The sequence below is a fragment of the Toxorhynchites rutilus genome, chromosome 2, assembly GCF_029784135.1.
Source record: "Toxorhynchites rutilus septentrionalis strain SRP chromosome 2, ASM2978413v1, whole genome shotgun sequence".
In the NCBI taxonomy this organism is placed as follows: Eukaryota; Metazoa; Arthropoda; class Insecta; order Diptera; family Culicidae; genus Toxorhynchites; species Toxorhynchites rutilus.
In genome coordinates this window covers 110,853,216-110,866,466 of record NC_073745.1, presented here as the reverse complement: position 1 = coordinate 110,866,466, position 13,251 = coordinate 110,853,216, and the positions used below count along the sequence as shown (strand labels likewise).

At 38.5% G+C, this 13,251-nt stretch overlaps 1 protein-coding gene across 1 annotated transcript in view; it reads left to right on the top strand.

The window, feature by feature from the left end:
- Positions 1-619: 619 nt before the first annotated feature.
- LOC129770130 (knirps-related protein) overlaps positions 620-13,251 on the top strand; it is an 80,328-nt gene continuing 67,696 nt past the window's right edge. Inside the window, exon 1 of the mRNA XM_055772775.1 lies at positions 620-1,756. The gene's annotated coding sequence lies outside the window, so the exon portion shown is untranslated. The remainder of the gene's footprint in view (positions 1,757-13,251) is intronic.

Here is a 13,251-nt window from a genome sequence, read left to right as displayed (position 1 = left end):
GAGCGCTTTCCAGACCGTCTTTTGCTATCGCCTTCTTTGTCTATACGGGGTTTTTCGCTCCGTTAACAACAGCCAAATCTCCAAACGTCGCTGCGTTGTTGTGAGTGTGGGTGCGTGCGCGCGTGTGTGTACGTGTTGTTGAGAGTTGGGCAACACTACGTGGAAAAAACTGAGGCATCGAACCAGATTAGCGTTAGATCTGGATTCCGCCTCGTTTCTAATATCGCACACGTACGACGACTCGAGCCCGCGATAGATAGAGTTGAACGCGCAAGACTCCGCCCCCGGAACCGGCCGGTCTCGCGCAACGATTGGCCCGATCGTTTCCCTTTCCTTCCAACCGCGTTGGGCTGCTGGGTCGTGAGTAGAGTTGAGTTGAAGCGGTTTGTTTTGTGTCGTTCGTTTCCCACTGTGTCCTACCCATACTGGGGCAGCTTGTGCCTCCGTTTGGTAAGCAGCCGACCGACCGATTTGGGGTGGCTACAGTGTCGTACACACGGACACGGTCACCACTACCACCAAGGGGGCGAGCCGTTCTCGATCCTAAAGGGGCTTTTTTCGGAGCATTGCTTGCGCTCGGTAGTGATTTTCGGTTTCAGTTACTGAATGTGCGCGCTCACGATCGCATGCCGTGGTGCTGTTGAGAGATTATTGGTTCTGATTTTTCCTCACACTTGTGTGTTCAACTCCTCAATCGGTCGGTGGGTCGTGTTTGGTGTGTGGTGCCTTATGCTGCGCAGTCCGTTCGCAGTTCGCCCCGCAAGAAGAAGGTTTTGTTTACGCGGTTTTGTCGACGCGGTGACCAGCTGAGCGACGCGAGAATCATCGTGTTGTGTACGGATCGTGTTTGCGCGTGTGAGAGTGGACACTCGCGCGTGCTTTTGAAACCCTTTTTGACAGACAGAGATCGGAGCGCGCGGGGTAAACAGTTCCGAAACAGTTTCCGTATCAGTCTGTCCCGTGCTGCTAACGCAACGTGGAGTGCTTTTTGGTGCGCGTGCGCACCCACGAGAAGAACACATCAACGCGTGGTTACCACCCAAAAATAAGCGCCAAGCGGAACAGTAGTGAACAGTTTTGGACAAAGTTTTCCCCCTGTGATTGTTTGAGCAGAAGAAATGTACTCCAGTGTACTCCTCGCGCACAAAGCACACGGATAATAGGATAATTGAGAGTGATTTGCTAGCTAATATCGTTGGCAAACAACACAGTGAGTGTGGATCGCAAATTAACGCATCGCTACAAATCGATCCCATCGGAAGTTGAGGATCAGATCGGTGTTAATTGTTGTTTGCCCCAATCGCCGAGAAACTGCTGACTTCGGGAGATAAGAGTGCAGAGTGTGTGAATGATTTGAACTGGATTTTACTACATCAATTCCAATAGCCGATAACGAGCAGCACAAACAGTTTTATCGCGCCAGCTTCAAGTGATTGACTAAGATATTGTGTGTTCGTGCGTGCTCATGTAAACTCGAGCAGAGATCTTCGACAATTATCATCTCGATTGTCCCCGTTGAGTTGCGCTTGTTTGAATTTGAACGTGGGATATTCGTGTGTTGGTGCCTGTGTTTCCGGAATGCATTTGAATTTGCAAAGCGACCAAGTGGAAGGTGTCAACATTTGACGAGAAGAAGGTGATCGATTTATTCCGCCCGAGACGCCCAAGAGTTTGATTATTAAGTGCTTCTCGTAATAATTCGTATTCAATCGAAAGCCATCCGCAAGACGCGCCGCTATCCCTAGGAATAATCAAGGTAGGTGAAGTTTTTCGGGGTTCTATTGTTTGAAGTATGATCCTCGTACCTTGAATATCGAAATACATTATGTATCAATAGGGACACATAGTGCAATAAACGTTGATAAATGAATAAAGTTGGTGAAAATTAATGTTGCCTGTCGACTACAAGAAACATCAATGATCATTACTCATTAGATTTTCTTCTTTAAAAAATTTCTCTTGATCTTCAATTTTAAAAAGTGGTCCTAGTAGCACCGAGTAATGCATAGCTAAATAGAAAAAAAAAACATTTAAACGGAATCACGTTCCGTAGTGGCCGTCATATCGAAGAGGCGGTTTCAACAAGGGCAAACAGAAGTGTCCAAATTTGATTTTCAAAATGTTATCCTCGAATCTTCTAAACTTGTCCCAAACACGTGTTAGCCAAAAGCTGGCGTTTATTAGGAATTTTCGAATGAGGGTAATTGAGGTTTGAAATATAGAAAAAAAATGAATATGGCTCGTGAAAAGTTTGAGTGAACAATACTTAGAAACATTGAACTTGAGCCTTCTGCCACGAATTCGAATTGATTAATTATGCTACTAACCACACACCCCGCGAGAGATTTGCGAACCATTTCCCACTATAAACTTCAAAAATATTAGAAATTTTCAGTCTACGAAATACTACAATGAAGGTTGTCAAAGAAAAGTTTGGATCAAAAATTAGGACTTCTGTTAGCTTACGGGGGTAGTACACTATGGAAACTTGAAAAAAGTTTAAAAAAAAATATTTCTAGCCTAAAATGTTCTCTGAGATGTCTACTTTACTATATTATGCTTGTTTGTCCGATGCTCCGTTCCAAAGTTACAAGCCAATTAGTGGACCTAAGTCTTTGCGTAAGGAGCGCGGGTCCAAGATTTAAAACGCGTTTTTTCCTCGAAACTAAGTTTTGCAAACTGGTGGGAGTTCTACCTCCGGAACGGTACATTCGATTTTGTTGAAATAGGTTTTTTTTTTATTCTCCACTAAACTTCCTGTCATCGTACGTAGGATTTAATTCATGTTTTGAAAAATAAAGTTTCGGTGAATGTTTTTGTCTCGATTTTTGAGGCAAAAACCCGCAATTTTCTTTACAAAAAATGTCGCCATTTCGTCTAAAATCAATATTTTGAAAAAATCCTACGTACGATGACAGGAAATATATCCAACTTTACGTAAAAATAATCATTGATTGTAATTGGTCCACTAGAAAAACTTGTAGAACTCCCACCAGTTTACAAGGTTTTGGTTGCAAGGGTTCAACAAACCGGTTGTGGATATTTAGTAATATATACCTGATAAGACTGTGATATCAGATTAATCATAGTAATTTAATTTCTCGTTGAAAAAAATCACGAAAATCACATAGTTTTTATGATGTTCATAGTGTACCACCCCCTTAATTAGTACTTGCAATTATTGTTGTGCCAGCAGAAAATCATGCGCCACATGATACACAGCTTTTTACTATAATGTGTTACTGAGATGACATTTTTCACAAATTATTGCAGCTACTTGATTACTCGAGTGTCGTCCAAACAAAGTACAAAATTATGAAAAGAAATATTTTGGAATTATGAGAAACGAGAAGCTATCCGGGAAAGAATTATTTGGAGATGTTAGTGGATACAGATATGGATATATTATAAAATACCAATGACGGGTAACAGAAGAATCTGTATGAATGGTAAACCAATCTCCGCGTTGTTTGAACCAACGAAAGTTTGCTAAAAATCAAATGCTTCTACCGACAGCCAGCCTATAAATAGCTGAAAGTTGTCACGTTGATTCTTTTATTTTTCAAGTAGGACGACGTTTTTCGGGAACATTTTTGGGACCAAAATTGAACATTAGATATCGTTCGCGACATGCGCCTTGTTGGATTCACTAGATTTTCGCACCAATAGATTTAGACACACCCTGGGAATTTTTCACAATATAGATAATTGTAAAACTTTCAATAGTTAACTTGTTAAAAAAGGATTGAAATAAGAGCTACGAATTTTCCATACATTTGCGATAACCGTAAAGCGTTTCCCTAACAAGTGATCGAATGCGACTGCGGCGAATCTTATTCAAAGATATTTAATATCAACATGAAACTAGTATCGTAACGTAATCCTACGTTTGACTACGCGGTCATTTCTTGAAAGCGACTCTTTAATTCTTATTTTTTTTAACCATTTTTCCAATGCTCTCGAAAAAGCGAATGAGGTTCGTCGCTTAAATGCTTTAAGTCTTTCATCTCAAAAATAACTTTTTTTTCTGTCTTCATCCATCGAATTCAATCAATAAACATGTCTATTTTCTTTTGTGCTCTATCAAATACACACAAAATAGAGGTTCGAGGTGCAACATCAACATTTTTAGCAGTTTTCAAAGGCTGTAACTTCGTTTCAAATAAACACCTGGAGATGGAATATACATTATTACATTATATATCACTTCTTAAGAGAAACTGGATAAATTTATTTTTTTCATGTAAGAAAGGTATTTTCTGACTTTAAGGGAACGAATCAAAAATCAAATTATTCTTTTATATGACTCGATCATATACAGGGTTCGATTATATACAGTGAAAAAAAATCAGAGTATATAATCGAGTCCGCCCTGTATATAATCGGTATTGCAGTAAGTGTATTTTATCCGAACGATTAATGAACGCAAATAAAATTGATTTATGGTAATAAAACAACTGTGACTAAGAATAAATCATTACCAAGAAAAAGACAAATTAAATGTTGTTCTAATAATAGCGTTATTGATTCCACTCTCACCAAATCGTGCATCGTTCTATTTTGAATGTGAGTATTTGTTTTTCAATCGTTTTTATGGGATATATTAACCACCTCGATGTTCTTATCAGATGCATTATTGGATATATTGGGCTCGGCAGAGATTTCATTCCAGATTCCAGAAATTCGAAAATACCCAGGTGGTTTTCCGGATTCAATAAGAATGGATTGATTGGCATGATTAATTTGATTTTCAGACAAAAACTCTAAAATTAAGATAGAAATTGGTGAAATGGTAGGAAATTGTGTTATTGCTCAACATCGTATATAATTGGAATAAATTAGGAACTTATTATTTATTTATTTATATGGAGAGACTTACATACAGATCTTTTTTTCTACATCTACTTATAATTAATAAACCATAATTAAATATTCCTATCTTTGCAAAACATATATGCTTAAGGGGGTATTCTAGTGCAGAGACACGAATTTTGGACGTTTATTCGAGCTTTTTAAAAATAAAACAAAGAATATCTTTACACACGATTTCAGCCCTTCCCACCTGAAACAAAAAAAAATGTGACAGATTCTGAATCAGTGAAGATGTCGCATGAACCTCGGACAAGTCAAAAACATGTTTTTTTGGAAAAATGGCGGCCGTTTGAAAAACAAAATGTGGTTTAAAGCGTTTTTTCTAACGTTTCCCGATTTTTAAAAAATAGTAAAATTTAAAAAATATTATTTTTAAGAGATTCATGCGATAGAGAGATGTTTGATGATTGTATCCATATAATTTCGACATTAATCGGTTCAGTGGAACTTGAGATATCGTTGAAAAAAAAAACTAGTTTCGAGAAAAACGCGTTTGCAGTGCATTGTTATGGCCGCAACAGGTTAGATACCGCATCACTAGAATGGCTCTAACTCGGTAAATAATAGGATTTTCGATAAGTCATTTCTATGGTATATTCTTGAATGCCTAAACTACAGAAATTTGAAGGATTTTTTTTTTATTTTTTTCAAGTTTCTAGACTAGAATACTCCCTTGATACAGCTGAAAACAATTATTATTGAATAAATTACAAAATATGGAATGTATTCGAAGAACAATTCGATTTGTGAAGACGTTGGCATTATAATCTGACATTATTATGATCAATTTGAATACTATGATAAATGAAAGCTATTGAATGAATGAAATGAAATGAATCATCAAAAGAATTATATTAAATTTTACATATTTACAAATTGTCTTTACAACGGCGCTTACCACCCAAATCAGAGCACTTTTTTATTTCTGATCGATTGTTCATTACCGATAATAAACTGTGATTGTATAGGGGTGTATAAACTGTTGTGACACAATTTATTGTAAATACAATGTGATAATAAAATTCTTGGAATAATGAAAATTTTTTGGCCTTTCTATGGAATTCAGTGACAATTTGTTTTAAAACCGTACTTGAAATTCGAATTCATATGATTTATTTTAGTAATTTTTTCAATAGTATTTTGATCATTAATTAAGTAATAAATCATTAATTAAGTAATAAAATTAAGTAATTCATTTAAACATACTTTCAACCAAGTTTTTTATACACCTTTTTCGTTTCAAAATCTTTACACGCCTCCGAAATTACCACTTTAAGCTCATCAATGCTGTCATATTACTTATTCCTAGCATAAATCAATCGCACAACGATTCTCCACTGGATCTAGATCCGGACTGACACTTAATTGTTGCCAAATCATAGAATTAAAAAATACCATTCCTATAGAATTGGAAGGCTATCATGTAAGTTATAAATCACAGAATTCCACAAAATCATGTTATACATGTTCAAAATTAGTAAAATTTCTTCCTTGTGTCGTGATTTTAAATCCGGACACTTCTTTATTCATGTTTTGGATTCCGGACACTTTGGCTTTTAATTCTGGACACTCTTATGCAACTACTTCTAAAGAAATTTTATCGTTTACTTTGATCCGTACGGAAGTAACATTCTTCGTGTTGTTACTGTAAAAATATAAACTTGCTGTAAGTAAATTATAATTGTGCCGAGTTATTTCATTTTCTTGGAAATATAAACAACTTATGTAGACAAACAAACGTGTTACGACTTTTTGGAGACCTCCAGCACGTTCAATATGTTTACATCAAATGAAAGGCATTTGTATGAGCTTATTAGAATAAATTGTCAACTGTGACACGAATGTCTACGCCAAGACGAAAAATAATTAAAAACTAGATCAAATGATTTCTTACGTGTCGAGAAAAAAAAGAGACCCTTTCTTTTTATTATTTTTTAGGCTGAGACTTTCTTACATAACATATCAGGATTTTTTTTCCAGGAAACTCCTACAAATACCTTTCAATTATGGTAAAAATATTGTAAAACAATCAAGTGGTTTGAAAGTTACAAATGTTTAAAAATGAGAATAGTTTTCGAAATCAGCATAGAAATAGGGAAAAATAATATATCTCAAAAACGAAAAGTCTCATCTTTCTAAAAATGATTCAAAAGCTTGAGTCTCTCAGGTCTTGACGGTCAGGTCAAAAAAAAAACAAACATTTCAGAGCTTTTTGTCTAAAAGAAGGCATTTGCCAGTTTTTTTTTGACAATTCTACAACTAACGATTCATTTGTCTATAAAATAATCGCAGATCGGTTGAACAGTTTAAAAGTTACAAACTTTCTAAAATGGACTTCTAGCAATACAGTCATTTTTTCAGACCACTCTAACTCTGAATTATGTACTCTAATGGCGAAATTTTGAGGAAAATTTCTTATTTTTTTTTCAATAAGAAACAAATACAGGTCGGACTCGATTATATATAATCGCAATTTCACTTTCAACATTAATTTTCGAATCCAATACATAATCGAATCACAAAAAAAGCTATTTTTCTATTAATGTTTGATATTCATACATTCATGAAAAAATTGTTTTCTTGAGATTCGATTATGTATAGGATTTGAAAATAATTGTTGAAAAAAAAAGGTCTACTATACATTATAATCGAGTCCGACCTGTATACGACGTTTTCTATTTGTCTCAGAAAATTACTTGTGTAATTTTTGACCGATAGATATTTGTTGTAATCAATAAATGATTTCGAATTAATTTCAATATTGTTAGGGATGTTTTAAGGAGCATTAGATGATGTTTACTTTATCCCGATGCTTCAGAAATAGATTTTCAAGTTGCATCTGTAGTGTGGAGTGATCTCTCGAATGGAAACTGCTTTCCTGTGAACTGCATTTCTATCAATTTTTTTCAAAAGATTTTTTTCGAGACCCAAAAATCCAGCGTTTAGGTGAATATATCTTGTTTAATGTCTGAGAAAGACTCAACATAGAGTGTGTTTCAGTAAAATTTTCCAGTCCGTCGAATGAAAGCCGATAAATCAAATACTCAAACAAAAAGCATATTCAAATGTAGAAATTCAATTTGACCGATAAATTCAAACCTACGTCGTTTTAATTAGTTCTTCATTTTCAATCATCCACTACGGATTGTTACTTTCCCTGAAAAAAGTGCTTTTATTGTTTTTTTATATTTTGCTTCAATTTTCTCTACCTAAGCTGGGCCGCGAAAAGCACCCTCGGAGAAAGTTCCCCCATTCAGTTCACTTAGGCGGCTCGCACACCGAAGCAATAAGCAACTTGCAACTGTCAACATGCAATAAGCAATATTATCGCCAATGGATTTTTACATTTAATTTTTGTTGATCTCGCACACCGACGCAATACGATATCGCTGTCGCCTTTACAGAGCAACACATGTCGCTAGCAACACGGTGTGTCGGTTGAAGAGCAACTTATTGCCCATATTTTGACAAGTTTCGTACATTAAGCCGATTATTGCATAATGTCAGGGGTTTTCATTGCTCTGGTATGCGAAGAACAACAAAATATGTTGCCTGTTGCATATTGCGTATTGCAGTTTGCTAGTTGCTTATTGCTACGGTGTGCGAGCTGCCTTACGCGTAATGTCCCAATTGCAATTGTGGAAATCATCTTTGATCGAAATCTCGCACCCAATTGGTAACGAGATGGACAGCGACGACGACGGCAGCAGAGAGTATCGAAATCATTGGATTTTCCTCCGAGCTCGCTATGAAGCAAATGGCTTGATTAATGATACCCACCCCGTGTGATATACTCCGCGTGTTCCGCGTGGAATCGCATCTCGCGCCTGGGCCTGCGCGAGGAATTTAGCCTACCAATTTGTTTCCCGAAGACGGCGAGAAAATTGACACCCCGCGCGGATGGTTGGTTGGCTGAAAATTTTGATGAGTTTCACGAAAACGCTGATATCTGATATTGGGTGATTTGGGTGTTTGGAAACGGACAGAAATCGATTTAACACAGCGAGTGACTTGGGTGACTGGCAGCAAGCGACGAGCCGCACAAAGGCGCTCTCGCAGCGTGATAAATACCAGCGACAGACAGTTTCAATCAATCACGCGCGCCTCCATTCGGCGCAGCATTCTTCGCGAGCGGCGGGGCTAAAGAAGCGATTAACATGTGCCTAGTTTGCTGCACAAATAGAAATATTAATGGCGAACAATTAAAGGCACGCAATCGCAATCTCATAATCATGTCGTAAGAGTTAAGCTTGGGTCGGCCCCACTTTTCCGGGCTCTTTCTCCCAGCTGTTGGCTGTTGGAGTTCTAAAGAGGGGTTCAGCCCAGCAGGAGGCCGATGCGTTTCGCGTGGTCTCACTCATTAATAGCGTACTCTGTTCTTAATTAAATCGGATCGTGAACCGCTGTGAGTGCGCCCTGCTTGCTCCTTGCAAAGACAGCCAGACAGTGCGCCAGCAAACCAAGATAATTTCTCGCGCTGCCGCACCATCCTATATTCGATGCTTACGAGCCGTGTTGTAACTAGTTCTAGTTTTTTTTTTTTACTTGCCTCGGCAGGAGCACCAGCAGCAACACCCAAGTGAAAGAGGTACCGTATTGGCTCGCGATTAACAAACCGTGGGAAATGAACCTATTTAACGCCTTCGCGTTCGCTTTTATGCCCACTAACCCGAGCCAGCCGGCTCTCGTCTTCTCCCACACCCAACCACCCGAAAATCCGACCTAATCCTCATGATCAATACCGATCTTCTTTCATTTTCTCCCCATCCCACTCAGCCAAGTGCTGAACGATTTTTCTCCCCCCCCACCGCCCCCATTTTTGCCGGTATTCGGTTGCTTCTGGCTGCTGCTGCTTCTGATGCTACTATCGTGTACAAAAAAGGAAGCCAAAAGTCCAGACGACAACCTCGATAGCTGCTATAAGAGTGCCCTTGTTCGACAGCTCCGCGCGCCTTCCCGCTCCAGAAAAGCGCCACCCTCCCCACTTCACTGAACTTGACCCGCGCCCTTCACAAGCGATCCAGGACTTCTGGCTTCTTTCGGTTCAGTTCAGTCAGTTACTGCACCCACCCAATGTTATGTTTACCTTCATGTTGTTACTTGCCACCGCCACCGTCACCTTCGGTCGTTTGCGTTATTGTGTCTCGCTTCTGGCGGTGAGAATGAGAATGAGTGTGCCGTTTCGTGGGATGCATAAAGAGATGCACAGCTGCAGGGGTGCCAGTAATATTTTTCAAAAATATATACTGAAAGAAAACTGAATCCTGTTAAATCGTTTTATTTTAAGGAGATCGGAGGTTTTGATTTATCGAAAATGTTTTCATAATCTATTCGAATGTTTCGAAGCCTCGTGAAGTATTTATATGTAGTTCTTAAAATGGGGAAATAAAGCTTTAATCAATCATATCATTTGAGAAACTAATGTCTCACTGATGTAAACGGAAGCAATGTTACTTGGGTTTCATATTCTCGTTTATTTTTGTCCCTCCCGATTGCTCCCCGTGAAATGATTTTTTTTTCGTAACCTGTATGGGTGGTCATGAATTTTCGAGGCATTTTTGTTGCCGAACTAAAGACTCCCAGGAATTTTGAATCCAATATTTTTGTTTACAGTCGTATTGATTTGTGCCGCTGTTCACAAATCGGTTATCAGACTTTTTGCCATTATATTTATGAGCAGGGTTACCACATATACAGAATATTCTGTATTTTACCGATTTTTCGCCTAATTTCAGATACAGAATCTATATATACAGAATTACAGATTTTCTGCAGAGATACAAAATTTACAGTTTTTTTCTTAATCCAATTTGGGAGAACAAAAACAGCTTCTATCATAACAATTACTCAACATGATGAACTAGTAGAGCGCCCGAGAAACAAACAATGACTTTGATGTTATAGGAGATGAATCTACCGACCTAAGCAGACATAAAACTCTGGCCCTAGTGGTCAGGATAATGGATAAGGAATATTTGTCTGCAAAAGATATTTTTATACTGCTATTAACACATTGAGGACCGCACGTTTTGGGGCAAACTTGAACGCTTCATTTGTTCGGAATTCACGAATGAGATCGTTTTCTTCGATGTGGATGAGACGAAGGCGAGGCTTCGGTCGGTCTTGTTAGATTCTTGGGAAGCCAAGGATTTAACCTTCAAGTGTAGAAATACTGGTTATTTCGTGATCCATCCGTAACAGACGGAACGCGAAAAACAAGAAATCTCGTGAGCGTTCCGCAAAGTGTTAAGGTTGACCGTATTGATCCCGTTACGCTTCACGCGGCTATTATTGAGAAATTTTCCCATGATAAAATCGATTATAAGAAACAGTTAATGGGATTTGGCTCTGATGGGGCTTCTGATATGATCGCTATTGAATGTACATATCATTTGTGTGTGCTAGGTAGGCTTGTGAAAAAAAAATCCAGTAGAACAACTTATGCTTGATATCTACAGCTATTTGTCAAACAGCCCAAAACGTTCTGCTGAATTTAAGCCCATACAGGAAATCGTTGATCTTAAGCCGTTAAAGAGTCATCATCCATCAGCAACGAGATGGCTTTTGTTGGAGGCAGTTGTTAAGCGAAATCTTGAGCGATTCGAAGAACTTAAAATATTCGTTTCACTTCAAGTTAAGTAAGACTACACTCAATTCGTCAATTGTATATTACTAATTTAAACGATCCTATGACTAAGTCGATTATGCTGTTCCCAAATTATGTTCTACCGCTCATCAATAACTTCAATCGCACTTTTTATTCAGAAAGGTTCTTGTTTATAATGATACAAGAACATTATTGTTGATCATGTTGGGTAACTTATGTTTGGAGAGTTACGAGCAACGATTCGCTGATGCTATCCTTGATGTGAAAGATTTGAAGACTTTGTGAAGAAACCTGAGGATGTTTGCGTTATTATCGATGTAGATTAAACTGAACAAGGATTGGATGCAGCTAGGAAGTTGACCTTCAGACGAGTTGTCGGGACTACTATATTGAACTCGTTAAGCAGAGTTCCAAGCGTTTTGATTTCAGCGATCCGGTTATCAAAACTTCGGCCTTGAAAAACACATGTCGTCAACTAACCAAGCCTTAATGATTTAATGCACCAACTTCTTCAATACGTTGATGTAGGTAATAGACAACGCTTGGATAACGAATTCAAGCTACTCAAGATGAATCTTATGGGAAAAAATTGACTGAATCAGATATACGAGATTGGCATTGTTCCTCATAGTGGATGAATTTTATTAGTAAGAAAGATTGAAATGATTGTGTTCGTTCTGGCTTTTATTACATAATACAAGGAAAGATATGTGAAAACGGTTTTATGCTTTTCAGAAACCTTCTAGCCGTAAAACAATTGCAGAAAACATTTGAGTGATTTTGTAACACTGGAACTGATTAACTTTTTATTAATCTCCATACTGGAGCGATGTGCGATAAGTTCTGAGCACAGAAAAATCCTGCCAATTACTGCGTTTTCCATCTCCCATTAATTGTTTATACATTGTGAATTTATTTCATATAAAATTGGTAAAACCAAAGCACACACATGAAAAAAAACCTGGATAAAACTGGAAAATATTTTTTAAGAAGTGGAATATTTTAAAATGTAACTGTTTGACTGGATCGAGGAAAAAACCGGAAGAATACAGTTTAAACTGTAACATTGGCAACACTGAATGCACATATAAAGATGAGCGCGCTGACTGCCGCAAGATGTGACGAACCGATCGACGGCGAGAGTGTTGATAAATGATGGTAATCAAATCGGGTTCACCAGAAAGAGGAGCGGGAATTTTCCAGTTTACAACAATGTTTTTAAATCTTGGTCAAACCAAATCTAGACGAGTTACGGATCAGGATTGACACCATCCGGGGCTACGAAACGATGAGTAATCTGCTGCATCCGGCTTTCGTGAGCTGCTCAGTCAGTGCATCGAAACGGGCCGCATTAGCTGCAACACCTGAGAGAGAAAAATGCACACGCCGCCAGTATGAGCCCGATCGGCCACTTTGGAGTCAGCGGCAGTTAAGCTATAATTAGCCTTCTAAAGAGCGACCCATACATCATACCGCAAGAGTAATTACCGGCAGCGTCAACAATGGGAATTAATAAACCTCCCCCGAGCGCACGGATCAAACGGTGTAATTGGGATTGTGTGTTCATGGTTCCCTGGCTACCAGTGTGAATGTCCTTTGTGTCCACTCCGCGTGGTCGTCGCGGTTGCGGTTGAGTGGCACGAAGTCACACGCGTGTTCTTTTGTGCTATCGCTGAACGCTCCAGAACGCTGTAATGAGCGCGCGCATGACTTACGGCCCCGGAGGTCACTTTTTGCGCGTTCAGTTAGAACTTAGGCGCATAAACGGTCCA